This window comes from Lissotriton helveticus, chromosome 4_1, assembly GCF_964261635.1.
Source record: "Lissotriton helveticus chromosome 4_1, aLisHel1.1, whole genome shotgun sequence".
NCBI classification, from domain to species: domain Eukaryota; kingdom Metazoa; phylum Chordata; class Amphibia; order Caudata; family Salamandridae; genus Lissotriton; species Lissotriton helveticus.
This window is the reverse complement of record NC_136063.1, coordinates 1,789,429,300-1,789,441,144: the sequence shown is the minus strand read 5'-3', so window position 1 is coordinate 1,789,441,144 and position 11,845 is coordinate 1,789,429,300. Positions and strand designations below refer to the sequence as shown.

The 11,845-nt window shown below is 44.9% G+C and overlaps 1 protein-coding gene across 2 annotated transcripts in view; it reads right to left on the bottom strand.

Annotated features, from left to right (window-relative positions):
- Positions 1 to 11,845, bottom strand: part of DIAPH2 (diaphanous related formin 2) — a 4,230,744-nt gene that overhangs the window by 680,572 nt on the left and 3,538,327 nt on the right. The gene's annotated exons all lie outside the window — the stretch shown is intronic.

The following is an 11,845-nucleotide window of genomic DNA, read 5'->3' as shown; positions in this document are numbered from 1 at the left end:
CCGTTGGGAAGATTAAGCAAGCTATTGCCCAGAGTCACATGGTGCTGGGCTAATCTGCCGCCGGTGCCGGGGATCGAACCGTGATCCCCAGATTCCGGAGTCAGCCGCCCTAGCCGCGGCGCCAGCTATTTCCCAGAGTCACGTGGTGCTAGGCTAATCTGCGGCCGGTGCCGGGGATCGAACCCTGATCTCTGGGATGCTCGAGGGTTACTACGCGCTCTACAAAAACCTTAAATAAAAAAAATCTCCAGATTCCGGAGTCAGCCGCCCTAGCCGCGGCGCCAGCTATTTCCCAGAGTCACCTGGTGCTGGGCTAATCTGCCGCCGGTGCCGGGGATGGAACCGTGATCTCCAGATTCCGGAGTCAGCCTCCCTAGCCGCGGCGCCAGCTATTTCCCAGAGTCACGTGGTGCTGGGCTAATCTGCGGCCGGTGCCGGGGATCGAACCCTGATCTCTGGGATGCTCGAGGGTTACTACGCGCTCTACAAAAACCTTAAATAAAAAAATCTCCAGATTCCGGAGTCAGCCGCCCTAGCCGCGACGCCAGCTATTTCCCAGAGTCACCTGGTGCTGGGCTAATCTGCCGCCGGTGCCGGGGATCGAACCGTGATCCCCAGATGGGGATATCCCAAAAATCTGGCATGGATACGGCCCGCCAGGACTGGTTTGGGCACCCCTGCTCTAGCACTATGATTAACCTGGACTCATGGTTCTTTGACTCACTATTGAGGACATCATCCTCACACTAGATGTTAAATAAACAATCTTTGCTGGTGTCTCCATTTTTCAGTCTGTGGCAGAAGGCCTTCAATATAGTTGCAATTAAAAATTAAAAATACAGTTTTTATCTCTAAATCTGGATACGGTTAATGGATTCTTGACCGTTAATACTGTCTAGTAACTCTTGTGCAGTGTCAGAAAGAGGGCTATTAATTTGAGAAGGGAGGACACAATTTAATACCTTGACGAGGAAACCTCTATGGGGAAAAGTATACATTTTTTCATAGTAAACTTCTCTGGTCTTTTAAAACAATAAAGGGGGAAAAATATGTCACTTGTTGGTCAATTCTCAGCTCAAGGCCATAAGATGTGATGGGAAACTTCTTGGATGGTTCTTTTTTAGAGGTGCTTACACAGATTCCTCTTGTCAGTCGGTTTCAGGCTCAGGTACAGCAGGGTTCAGCAGCTTTATATTTTAATTTTAAAAAAGGGAGAAGGTTAACCTATGTCTTTTAAGCAAACTCAAGGGTTTGCAAGTTCTTTTTGCAGCTGGGTTTATTTCATACAAATATAAAAAAAACAGTCAGAAAGACGTGCAGTCAATGTACAGCAAACTGACTACCTGCAAAGCAAAGAGGCATGAATAAGCAGACACATGGTTTTGGATCTCCTTGGCACATTCAATAAAAGGGAATAAGACCACAGGCTTTTTTATATCTTCTATCCGGTTCACTAAAACATGTGAGCTCTCTTGGCTCTCCTAACTACAAAGCCACATTGTGACTTCCATTAACATTCAACAAAAGGCCAGGAGGGCAAAAGAGCAGCCAAAGCAATACTATGACACTTGTTTTTAAGATTAATTTTGGAATAGGGAAGCCCAAATCTAGGAGTAACAGTTTAGATAAAACTGGACTCTTGTACAAGGGAATGGTTTCTCCTTAATTTCTGTTGTCGCCAACATAGCGCTGCTGTGTACTGGGTTTCAATCTTCTGTGGTGAAAGAGTACCAATTACAAGCTGTTGCTAAAGAAATCCTACTTACTTAATTTTACGGCAAAGTGACCAACAAAATCTCTTTCAGGCCACGGTCATCTCTTTCACAGAATGAGGCAAACTGATGGTGTAGTTAAGGGTTCTTTTTTCAATTGTAGTAGGATTCCTGGTCAGGAGAAGGTGAAGAGCAAGGTGCCCGCTTGCTGGCAGGAAAGCCTACATTTCCCCAGTCCAATAGGAACAAACATGCTCTCATCTGTTTCAATGATATTACATTTTCTTTCTGAGGCAATCAAAAGATGCGAACTGTAAATGGTTAGAGGGAAGACTAATCAATCTATTTTGAGATATATTTATTTCTGGCCAGAAAAACCAAAGCCAAAAAGCTGGGTTTGTGTAAACACTGTGGACATCGGGTTGCTAGGCAACATGATACAACCATTTGGTGTTTATGAGCAAAATCCCCCCAAATTAATGTAAAATGTATTAGTTTGAATGCAATTTACGTATATCTCATACATTTGATAAGGACTGCTACTGCTGCCTTTAAGTTAGGAATTTAGTCATATTAATTAGTAAAATGTTATATGCCAAGACCCTTAAGGTATCCTGTTTGTTTAGAGCCAACAAAATGTCAGAACCACAGCAGCTGGAGATATATGGCATTTGTATTATCTAGTGAAATTGCACAAATGCACACTCGTACGCAAGACACTGCCATCTAACTGAAACATTAGATAAGTACACTTAAAATCAAAAGGAAATCCTTATTTTCAAAAAACAACCACTGACCTGGAGGTCCCAACGCTCTTTACCAATGAGATGTGCAATATCAACAGCAGCCCACAGAGACACACAGCCAGATCTCAGGCCTAGAGCATTATAATTGGAGGTGACAAACATGCAGGTGCTTTCCTTAGACTTATGTTATGTTGTGTGTAACATGTTATGCACGCTTTTTAGAATCGTGATAAAAGCACCAGCACTTAAACTTCAATTTTGTGTTATAATTGGTTTTGAGAGAGCGCAAACTGATATAAATGTATGAGTACATCACACTTACCTATAGTAAGCACAAGTCATGATGAGAAATGCCATGAGTGCTAATAGTATCTGAAATTATATTCTAAATGTATAGCTAATATAGAGATTTAAGTAGAAGTGGAACTAATACAGAAATGTGTGACATTATATGATTTTATTAGACGTGATTATTTTGAATCTATGTCGTGTAGCTGTTAACATATAAGATGGTCTGTGGTAAAACGCAGAACGTGGTAGGCCACAGGGCCAGAGCTGGAGCTAAAAGGGAAGGTGTTTCTTTTCACGACACAGATTGTTTAACGTTTTTGGTCATTGCATTAATGGGCCATGATTTATCGTAATGTTTTCTAAATAATAGAATAAGAGTTTTAACATGCTTTAATTAAATGAAGAAGTTGAATGCTATAATCATAATGTGAAATATTGTAGGCCTGAAATGTTTTAGCATTATTTTACATGTACATGTCTGGGCTGAGAAATGTTGCAAGCCTTTTTAGAAGTCTATGAGAGTTGGGTTCTTGGCGGCAGATATCTGTCTGCAACAGGAAAGGGGGGATCCAATTATAAGTGAATGAATAGAGGTCTGTTCAGTAGACGGCCCAGACATGGAGGAGGGTTTTGGAATGTTTAAGGGGTATCAGCGGGCCGGAGAAGAATCTGAGAAGCAAGGTCAACTCTAACGTCTGAGGCCCAATACAAAGCATCATGGAAAAAGCCTGAAGTTGCACCACGTGAGAGGCGTTTCGCAAGGGGCGTCTCAAATGTTGTTGACTGTTTTGTATTAGGGACAGCACCCCTGGGTGGAGTTAGAGCAGAGACCTGAGGACCCCTAAGAGAGTGGATGGGTAGGCAGAGAGGGGTCATGACTGGAGAACTTTAGGTTTTCACCAAGAGACTTAGAGTGAGTGACTTCCCTTGGGGGTCATTCACTGCTGACACCTTTGTTAGGTTGGGATTTGGTTAAGTAGGGATACCATCTAGAACAGGGTAGGGACGCCTAACCTGTGTTTGTTTTCCTCCAATCTAAATGAAGGAGCGATATGCGTCTATGCTTATAGCTTTACTATTTTTAGAACTTGTGTTAGTGATTTCTGTTGCTCGTCTGAGGGCTTTTCGAGAGCACATGTATGTAATTGGACCTGTGTATCTCGTGAATCTCATTCTGAGATGCTTGTATTTGCAGCTCATTATATCTTTACAATAAACTTTTGAAACCTAGAAGTTGTCCGTGATCTTTAAGAGTAGAGTCCTTTATTGGGTGAACTAACTTGCAGATAGGTGTACTGTTTCCTTCCAAGACAGGCAATAAAGGTTCAGTCGACCAGATCGAGGTTTGGATCAATAGATATAAGGTATCGATCAAAATCTCGCCCTTTCAGTTGGTAGCTATAGAGGATGGTTGCCTTCTTGAGGACGGTGACCTAGGCCAGGTTAGCTTACCCCAAGGCCCCTAGAAAACGATGATCGGAAGAACAGCCCGCCGAAGAAGATCCGGATGACGTGAGACAGAAAAAGCAGCAGTATCGGTCGAGAGTGAGTATAAAGGGTTATGCGTGTTAGATTGCGGTGTTTTGTATTGTATCTATGTTGTAATGTCTGGCGGAGTTGAATGTCTGTAGAGTGACTGTGGAACAGGTTGTGAGCGCGCGCAACCGGTGGAAATCTTAAGTTCAAGGAGAGCTTAAGTGGTTCGGGTGTATCGGACACCCAGAGTAATTGTCAACTAGTGTGAAGGGGGTCATGAGGTACCATTGATCACCCGAGAGACCGAGATAGGGGGAACGTAAGAGTGAGTGCGTGAGTAACGGACGCTGGTCGGAAGTTACTGTGTGTGTAAGCAACCTATCAGAGAGACGATAGACATCTCGTCAGTTGTGTTGACAATTACAGATAGACTGTGGACGTACAGTCGAGAGAAGTGACCGCTTGGTCGGAAGTAGTCATTTTTCAGTGTATGAATGGGACGCATGCATAACCGGGAGACGAGTTGAGAAAGGAGGGGTGCTGCTGCGAAGCGGAGAAAAGAGACGTCAGGTGGTGTCGCGCAGTGATTGGCTGACCGGAGAAAGACCGCGCTGTGATAGGCCAGCTAGCGAACACGTCACACAGGGTCGCGACGTGATTGGCCGACAGGAGAAAAACCGCGCTGTGATAGGCCAAGCTAGCAAAGCCGCGACAGGATTGGTGGAGTGTCATCAGGAAGTAAACAGAGTAGCGAGGCTGGATTTTGTGCGCATAATTATGAAGTGTTTTAAATGGTTGAAAGCGCTGTTTAAGAAAGAGAAGCGGGGATCGTATGAAGGGGAAGAAGCCCCGCCGGAGGGTACGCCAGCTCGTTACATGGCAGTAAATGTTGGGTTGCATACGATCCTTTGGATATCAGAGTGGAGTAAGATTACTGAAGGAAATGAGGAACTGACGTTCCCGAAGTATGGGACGTTCAGATTAGAGGTGTTACATCGATTGAAATCAGTCATGACCTCAAAGAGACCCTTGCCTAGACCAACCCAGTTCGAAGCCCTTGATGCCTGGCTTAGGGCAGCGCATGAAAGGAATATGAACAGACGACAAGAAAGGGTGAAACGCTCGGTAAGGGCAGTACAGGATGCCAGGTGGGATGCGGATGCTAAAAGATGGAGAGTGCATAATTTGGAAATAAATAAACTGTACCCAGTATTAGAGGCGCCAGTAAATAAAAGTCCCCTAGAAGAAGATGATGAGAGCGAAACAGAGGACAGCCTGATAAACAGATTACTGACAGACAGGCCACCCCCGTATAATAGAGCAGGGGGAGAGGTCGAGAATACTGAAGGAGCAAAGGGGGGCAATGCAGGAGAGCATAGACCGCTTCCCAGTTCAGAGTGGGATCCTGAGCCAAAGAAAGAGTTGCTCCAGCCTAGTCAGGTGCAACAGGTAGTCGGTAGGTTTGTGGTACAAAGAGCGCCGGAAACGGAAAGCGCCACATCCTACCCATTACCAGATGCACTACAGGTACCTGTTACCATAGGTCCTATAATATCGATATATGACCAAGAGAGAGCAAAAGGGGAAGAACGGAAACGGAAAGACAGAGAAAGAGCAGAGCAGGCAAGGAGGAACGATACCACTAATTCCCCAAGTCAGATGCCGATACCCAGAGAGTGGAGCACCCCGATGCACACAGTAGGGGACCCAGGAGGAGATCCTGGGGGCCCTAGATGGCCAATGGATCTGAGGGGATCTGGACGAAAATCCTTCCAAGAGCTAAATGAGTACATGAAGCAGTGGGACGAGGCAGTGAAGGCTCAAAAGTGCATCAATGCTGCAGAAGCAGAAAGGGAAAGTCAGGACAGCCGAGCACGGACTCACTGCGGGGCTGGGGAGAGTAGCCTGGAGTGGGACTGTAGAGGGAGTAGGGGAGTCACCCATTGGGCCCGGAGTGGAGGTAGAACAGACCTGGAAAACGGGGGCCCCGGGAGTGAAGGGGTGGCGCGCCCAATACTCAGTGAAGGGGAGAGGAGAGCACAAGAGTACAGAAACAGCTTTAAATGTCCACACTGTGTGCCCGGCACCAGAGAATTGAATGGGAGTTGTGAGAGGTCGCACCATAGTCCCTGTGATGACAGAAATGAGCGCAGCCCAGGGAATATGGGGAACCAGGAAGGATCGTATCGGATACTGAGCGATACGAGGCAAAGGGAGTGTAGCGACCAGAGGGAAAATAACAGAGAGATGTGCGGTGAGAGGAGAGAAGAAGATGAGAGTGGGCAGAGAGAGAGTAGGGATAACAGGCCCGTGTTCCATCACCTTCCAAGATCGGATGGCCGAGCATGGGACCTGGAGAGATGGGAGCAAGGGAGGCCACCCATTAATTCTCCTGAGCCCAAACGCAGAGCTCGAAGTTGGGATGGTAGGGAGACCAGTGAGCCCCCTTCAAAAGACATATTGCGAGCTGAGATAAAAGCCAAGAGACTTGATGTCTCCAGCTTAAGGTCAGATCTGGATGACATGGTAGATGGTACCCTGCCTTTAGAAAGAATGGAAATGTATGAACAGGATGAAATACTGTATATGGCAAAGGACATCACACGAAAGGCGAGAGCAGTCCATGAGAAGTTAGTCGAACTAGCAGGCAAATATATGGTGGACTTGTCAAGAACCAAAGCATTACAGGGTAACCACAGGCTACATTACTCAGATCGGGACCTAGATGAGAGGAGAACGATTGGGCTGAAAACACACATAAGGGAACTGATTACTGGAATAAGGACATGGAGGGCACTAGATAAATGGGAAGAGAGGTGGTCCAAGAAAGGGACCGGCAGGAGAAGCATGATTGGTATGACACCAGGACAGCAGGGAATAGAAGCTTACCCTTTGCGTGAAGTTGCCAATGGGAGCTATGTACATGTCCCTTGGAGTAGGGGAGATTTAGCTGCTTTTACCACATCTTTCCCCAAGTTACGAGAGAGCCCCGTGGAGTGGTACAAGCAAGTCGAGAGGTTTGTAAAGATCTCAAAAGTCCTATGGATAGATCTGAACACGCTGTTTGACATTGTAGTACCAGGAGATCTGTGGACAGCATGCAAGGTTAGCGCTGAGTGGCCCACAACGGAGCCAGAGAGAGATGCTAGGACTAATGGGCCGTCCGAGATCGTGATGGCAAAATTCGAGAGAGTGATGACTTGGCTGAAAGAGAAGGTGCCAATGCAAGACATAGATTGGGTCAGAATAGATCGAACAAGACAGGCAACAAAGGTTCAGTCGACCAGATCGAGGTTTGGATCAATAGATATAAGGTATCGATCAAAATCTCGCCCTTTCAGTTGGTAGGCGTGGGCCCTACCAGGTCATCCTGATCACAAGTACAGCTGTAAAGGTGGGAGGCCTGCCCAATTGGATACACGCGTCACATACGAAAAGGGTTCCAGCACCTCTGGAAACAGCTCCTCTCTCGGATGGACGTCCAGCAGAGGACCAAGAAGCCATAGAGGGGGCTAGCCCAGCTGTAGAGGTGCCAGTGGAAGCAGGGAACGAGTCTGACCAAGCTGAGGACGGTCAGTACAACAGCGAAACAGAAGACGCTACAGAAGGAGAAGACAGCTGGGAGTACGAGTCTGACCCTGACAGGTCTGAAAGAGAGCGAGAACAGACCAGAAGGAGAAGGAGTAGAAGGGCACGTGGAGAAGCAATTTGGCCGCAAAGAAGAAGTTCTAGCCTGAGGTCAACTCCAGAAGCAACCCTTCCTCCGATATCAGAAGACTCAGACCCAGAAGAAGGTGCTCAGGGCGCTGAAGCACCAGACCGAAGGAGGTCAAGAAGAGTGCGTGTGCCTAACAGAAGATACTCCACACCTGAGTGGACATATCTGGCGACAAATGTCTGTGAAACCGGAGACAGGGAGGATCCGAGCGGTGGTGGTGTCCAGTTCTGAGCCCATTATCACCGTGGAAATACAACTGTTGGTACCCGGTGTCGAACAAGAAGGGTCACTAACATTCGTGCTCCCCAGACCTCCCCGCCTCAGCAAGTTAAAACACATGTTTCTTACAGAATTGCAATTCCCCGACTTTGGTACAAAGATAACAGCACATGAAGAGCATACTCTTCGCATGGAAATATTGAACTATGCTATTGAAGCTGCAACCACAAATCTAATAGTCGATTGTTAAAGGACTTTGTAAATAAAGCAAGCAGAAGAAAAGAAGATTACCTAGCGCCCAGGAAGCAGAGAATTTTAGGGAATCCCTTGAGTTGATGGAGAAGGGCTAGGGTTGTCTTTTTGAACTGTGAAAGGACTTTTTGCGAAAAAGGCTGTCAGCCTCCAACTGTGTGGATTCTAAAGACAAAAAAGGATTGAAAGAGACTGTAAAGGAACGAGAGGAAAAGAACTTTTTTGCAAAGAGAAAGGGAAAAGCTAGATTGTCTGACGAAATGGAGGCCGGCACCCCGAACCGCAGAGCTAAATGTATAATAGGTACACTAATAGTAGGAGTGATAATATTAATAGCTTTAGTGGTAACAATTTCTTATGTAAAGGGACATGAGGAAGAGGTAAAGGTAACTGATGCGAATTCTGTAGTAACACTTACACCCACTGTTGCAGGTGAGAAAAGGGAAAACACTCAAGAGAAAGCGTTATTGGCTGCAGAAGCCCGCAGGTTACATGTAGACGAGTCCCAAGGAGACTTTAGGTCGAATGCTTATGCTAAACTTTTGTATGAATACGTGGATGCCATGGAGGTTAAGGATTGCTACGTCTGCATGCAGTTGCCTGCGTCTGTAGATGAAGGAATTCGCTATCATCACCTCCCTCTGACATATGGCATTACATGTAGCTTATTGCTTAGTATATTTTATGAGAGAGATAGTTTTGAATACTATTTCTCTAATTATGATTCAGTGTTGCCAGAAGTCCCAAATTATAAGCAGATGAATAAATGGGATTACTGGAAGAGTGAAGACAGATTGGCCAAGTTCTTCATTCCTTGGATTACCTTAGATACTTCACATGCCCGTAGAAATAACCTGACATGCAAGGTGTCAGAAGTCGAGAAGAAGTTCATAGGGCAGGTGGATGATCGTTACAGGAGACAAAAGATTTTGAAGAAATCAGGACAAGGGAAAATAGATTGGACCGAGGAAGAGAAGTCACATAAGAGAAAGGGTAGTAGTGGTCCAATAGCTTTAGATAAAGCGCAGAGAGGAAAGTTATGTCTTCACCGAGCCAAAACGTATTATGAAAATGTATACGTGGGTGAAGTTGACTGTGAACATGCTTTTAATTTAGAGTACTACACTAAGGATTTCCTGAAGGGAATGCAAGTGATTCCAAATGTGTATTTTGTATGTGGAAGAAATGCTTACGTGAGACTACCTGACAACTGGTATGGATCATGTTACTTGGCAATTGTCTTCCCCAAAAAATATCATGCACAAGACTTATTGATCATTGAGGGCCAGACATCATCGAGGGGAAGGAGAGATTTAGGCGATGCAGAAATGGTTGGAGATGTTTTTGGAGCTATGTTTCCTCTTTTGGGAATAATCCTTAATGATGTTAAAATTAGACGACTGGCAACAGTTGTCGACAGGTTGTCTGCCAGCACTGCACAGTCCTTAATGCTGGTAGAAGGAGAGATGCAATCGATAAGGGCTATGGTTCTTCAAAATCGGCTTGCATTAGATGTCTTATTAGCAAAAGAGGGCGGAGTCTGTAAGGCTTTGAAGGTCCAGGAATGTTGCACTTACATTCCAGACCTTTCAAAACCCCTTGAGAAAGTTATTAAGAACATAACTAATATTCACAAAGAGATCGAAGACTTGAGTAGAGAAAATGTCTGGGAAAAGGTGGGCCACGGAATGAGTACAGTTGGAGGGTGGTTTTCCACCTTAGGCAAAAGCTTTATATGGTATATCCTAAAGCCTATCATCATAATATTGATCTGTGGGATAATATTGTGGGGATTGGTGAGGGTATTCAAATGGTACAGAGCAAGAAGGTCAGAAAGGGCCCAAAGAGAACAGTTGCAGAGATTGGCTGCCATACAAGATAATCAGTACAGGAGTCTGAGAGCTCTGGAAGCGCAGAGAATGCCAGCAATAACTGCAGTTTAAATGTTAGTGATGACCCCGAGAGGTCATCAAAGGGGGGAACTGAGAGAGCGCAAACTGATATAAATGTATGAGTACATCACACTTACCTATAGTAAGCACAAGTCATGATGAGAAATGCCATGAGTGCTAATAGTATCTGAAATTATATTCTAAATGTATAGCTAATATAGAGATTTAAGTAGAAGTGGAACTAATACAGAAATGTGTGACATTATATGATTTTATTAGACGTGATTATTTTGAATCTATGTCGTGTAGCTGTTAACATATAAGATGGTCTGTGGTAAAACGCAGAACGTGGTAGGCCACAGGGCCAGAGCTGGAGCTAAAAGGGAAGGTGTTTCTTTTCACGACACAGATTGTTTAACGTTTTTGGTCATTGCATTAATGGGCCATGATTTATCGTAATGTTTTCTAAATAATAGAATAAGAGTTTTAACATGCTTTAATTAAATGAAGAAGTTGAATGCTATAATCATAATGTGAAATATTGTAGGCCTGAAATGTTTTAGCATTATTTTACATGTACATGTCTGGGCTGAGAAATGTTGCAAGCCTTTTTAGAAGTCTATGAGAGTTGGGTTCTTGGCGGCAGATATCTGTCTGCAACAGGAAAGGGGGGATCCAATTATAAGTGAATGAATAGAGGTCTGTTCAGTAGACGGCCCAGACATGGAGGAGGGTTTTGGAATGTTTAAGGGGTATCAGCGGGCCGGAGAAGAATCTGAGAAGCAAGGTCAACTCTAACGTCTGAGGCCCAATACAAAGCATCATGGAAAAAGCCTGAAGTTGCACCACGTGAGAGGCGTTTCGCAAGGGGCGTCTCAAATGTTGTTGACTGTTTTGTATTAGGGACAGCACCCCTGGGTGGAGTTAGAGCAGAGACCTGAGGATCCCTAAGAGAGTGGATGGGTAGGCAGAGAGGGGTCATGACTGGAGAACTTTAGGTTTTCACCAAGAGACTTAGAGTGAGTGACTTCCCTTGGGGGTCATTCACTGCTGACACCTTTGTTAGGTTGGGATTTGGTTAAGTAGGGATACCATCTAGAACAGGGTAGGGACGCCTAACCTGTGTTTGTTTTCCTCCAATCTAAATGAAGGAGCGATATGCGTCTATGCTTATAGCTTTACTATTTTTAGAACTTGTGTTAGTGATTTCTGTTGCTCGTCTGAGGGCTTTTCGAGAGCACATGTATGTAATTGGACCTGTGTATCTCGTGAATCTCATTCTGAGATGCTTGTATTTGCAGCTCATTATATCTTTACAATAAACTTTTGAAACCTAGAAGTTGTCCGTGATCTTTAAGAGTAGAGTCCTTTATTGGGTGAACTAACTTGCAGATAGGTGTACTGTTTCCTTCCAAGACAGGCAATAAAGGTTCAGTCGACCAGATCGAGGTTTGGATCAATAGATATAAGGTATCGATCAAAATCTCGCCCTTTCAGTTTTGTTTGGCGCGACAGTCTATCAAATACTCTGATAAAAAA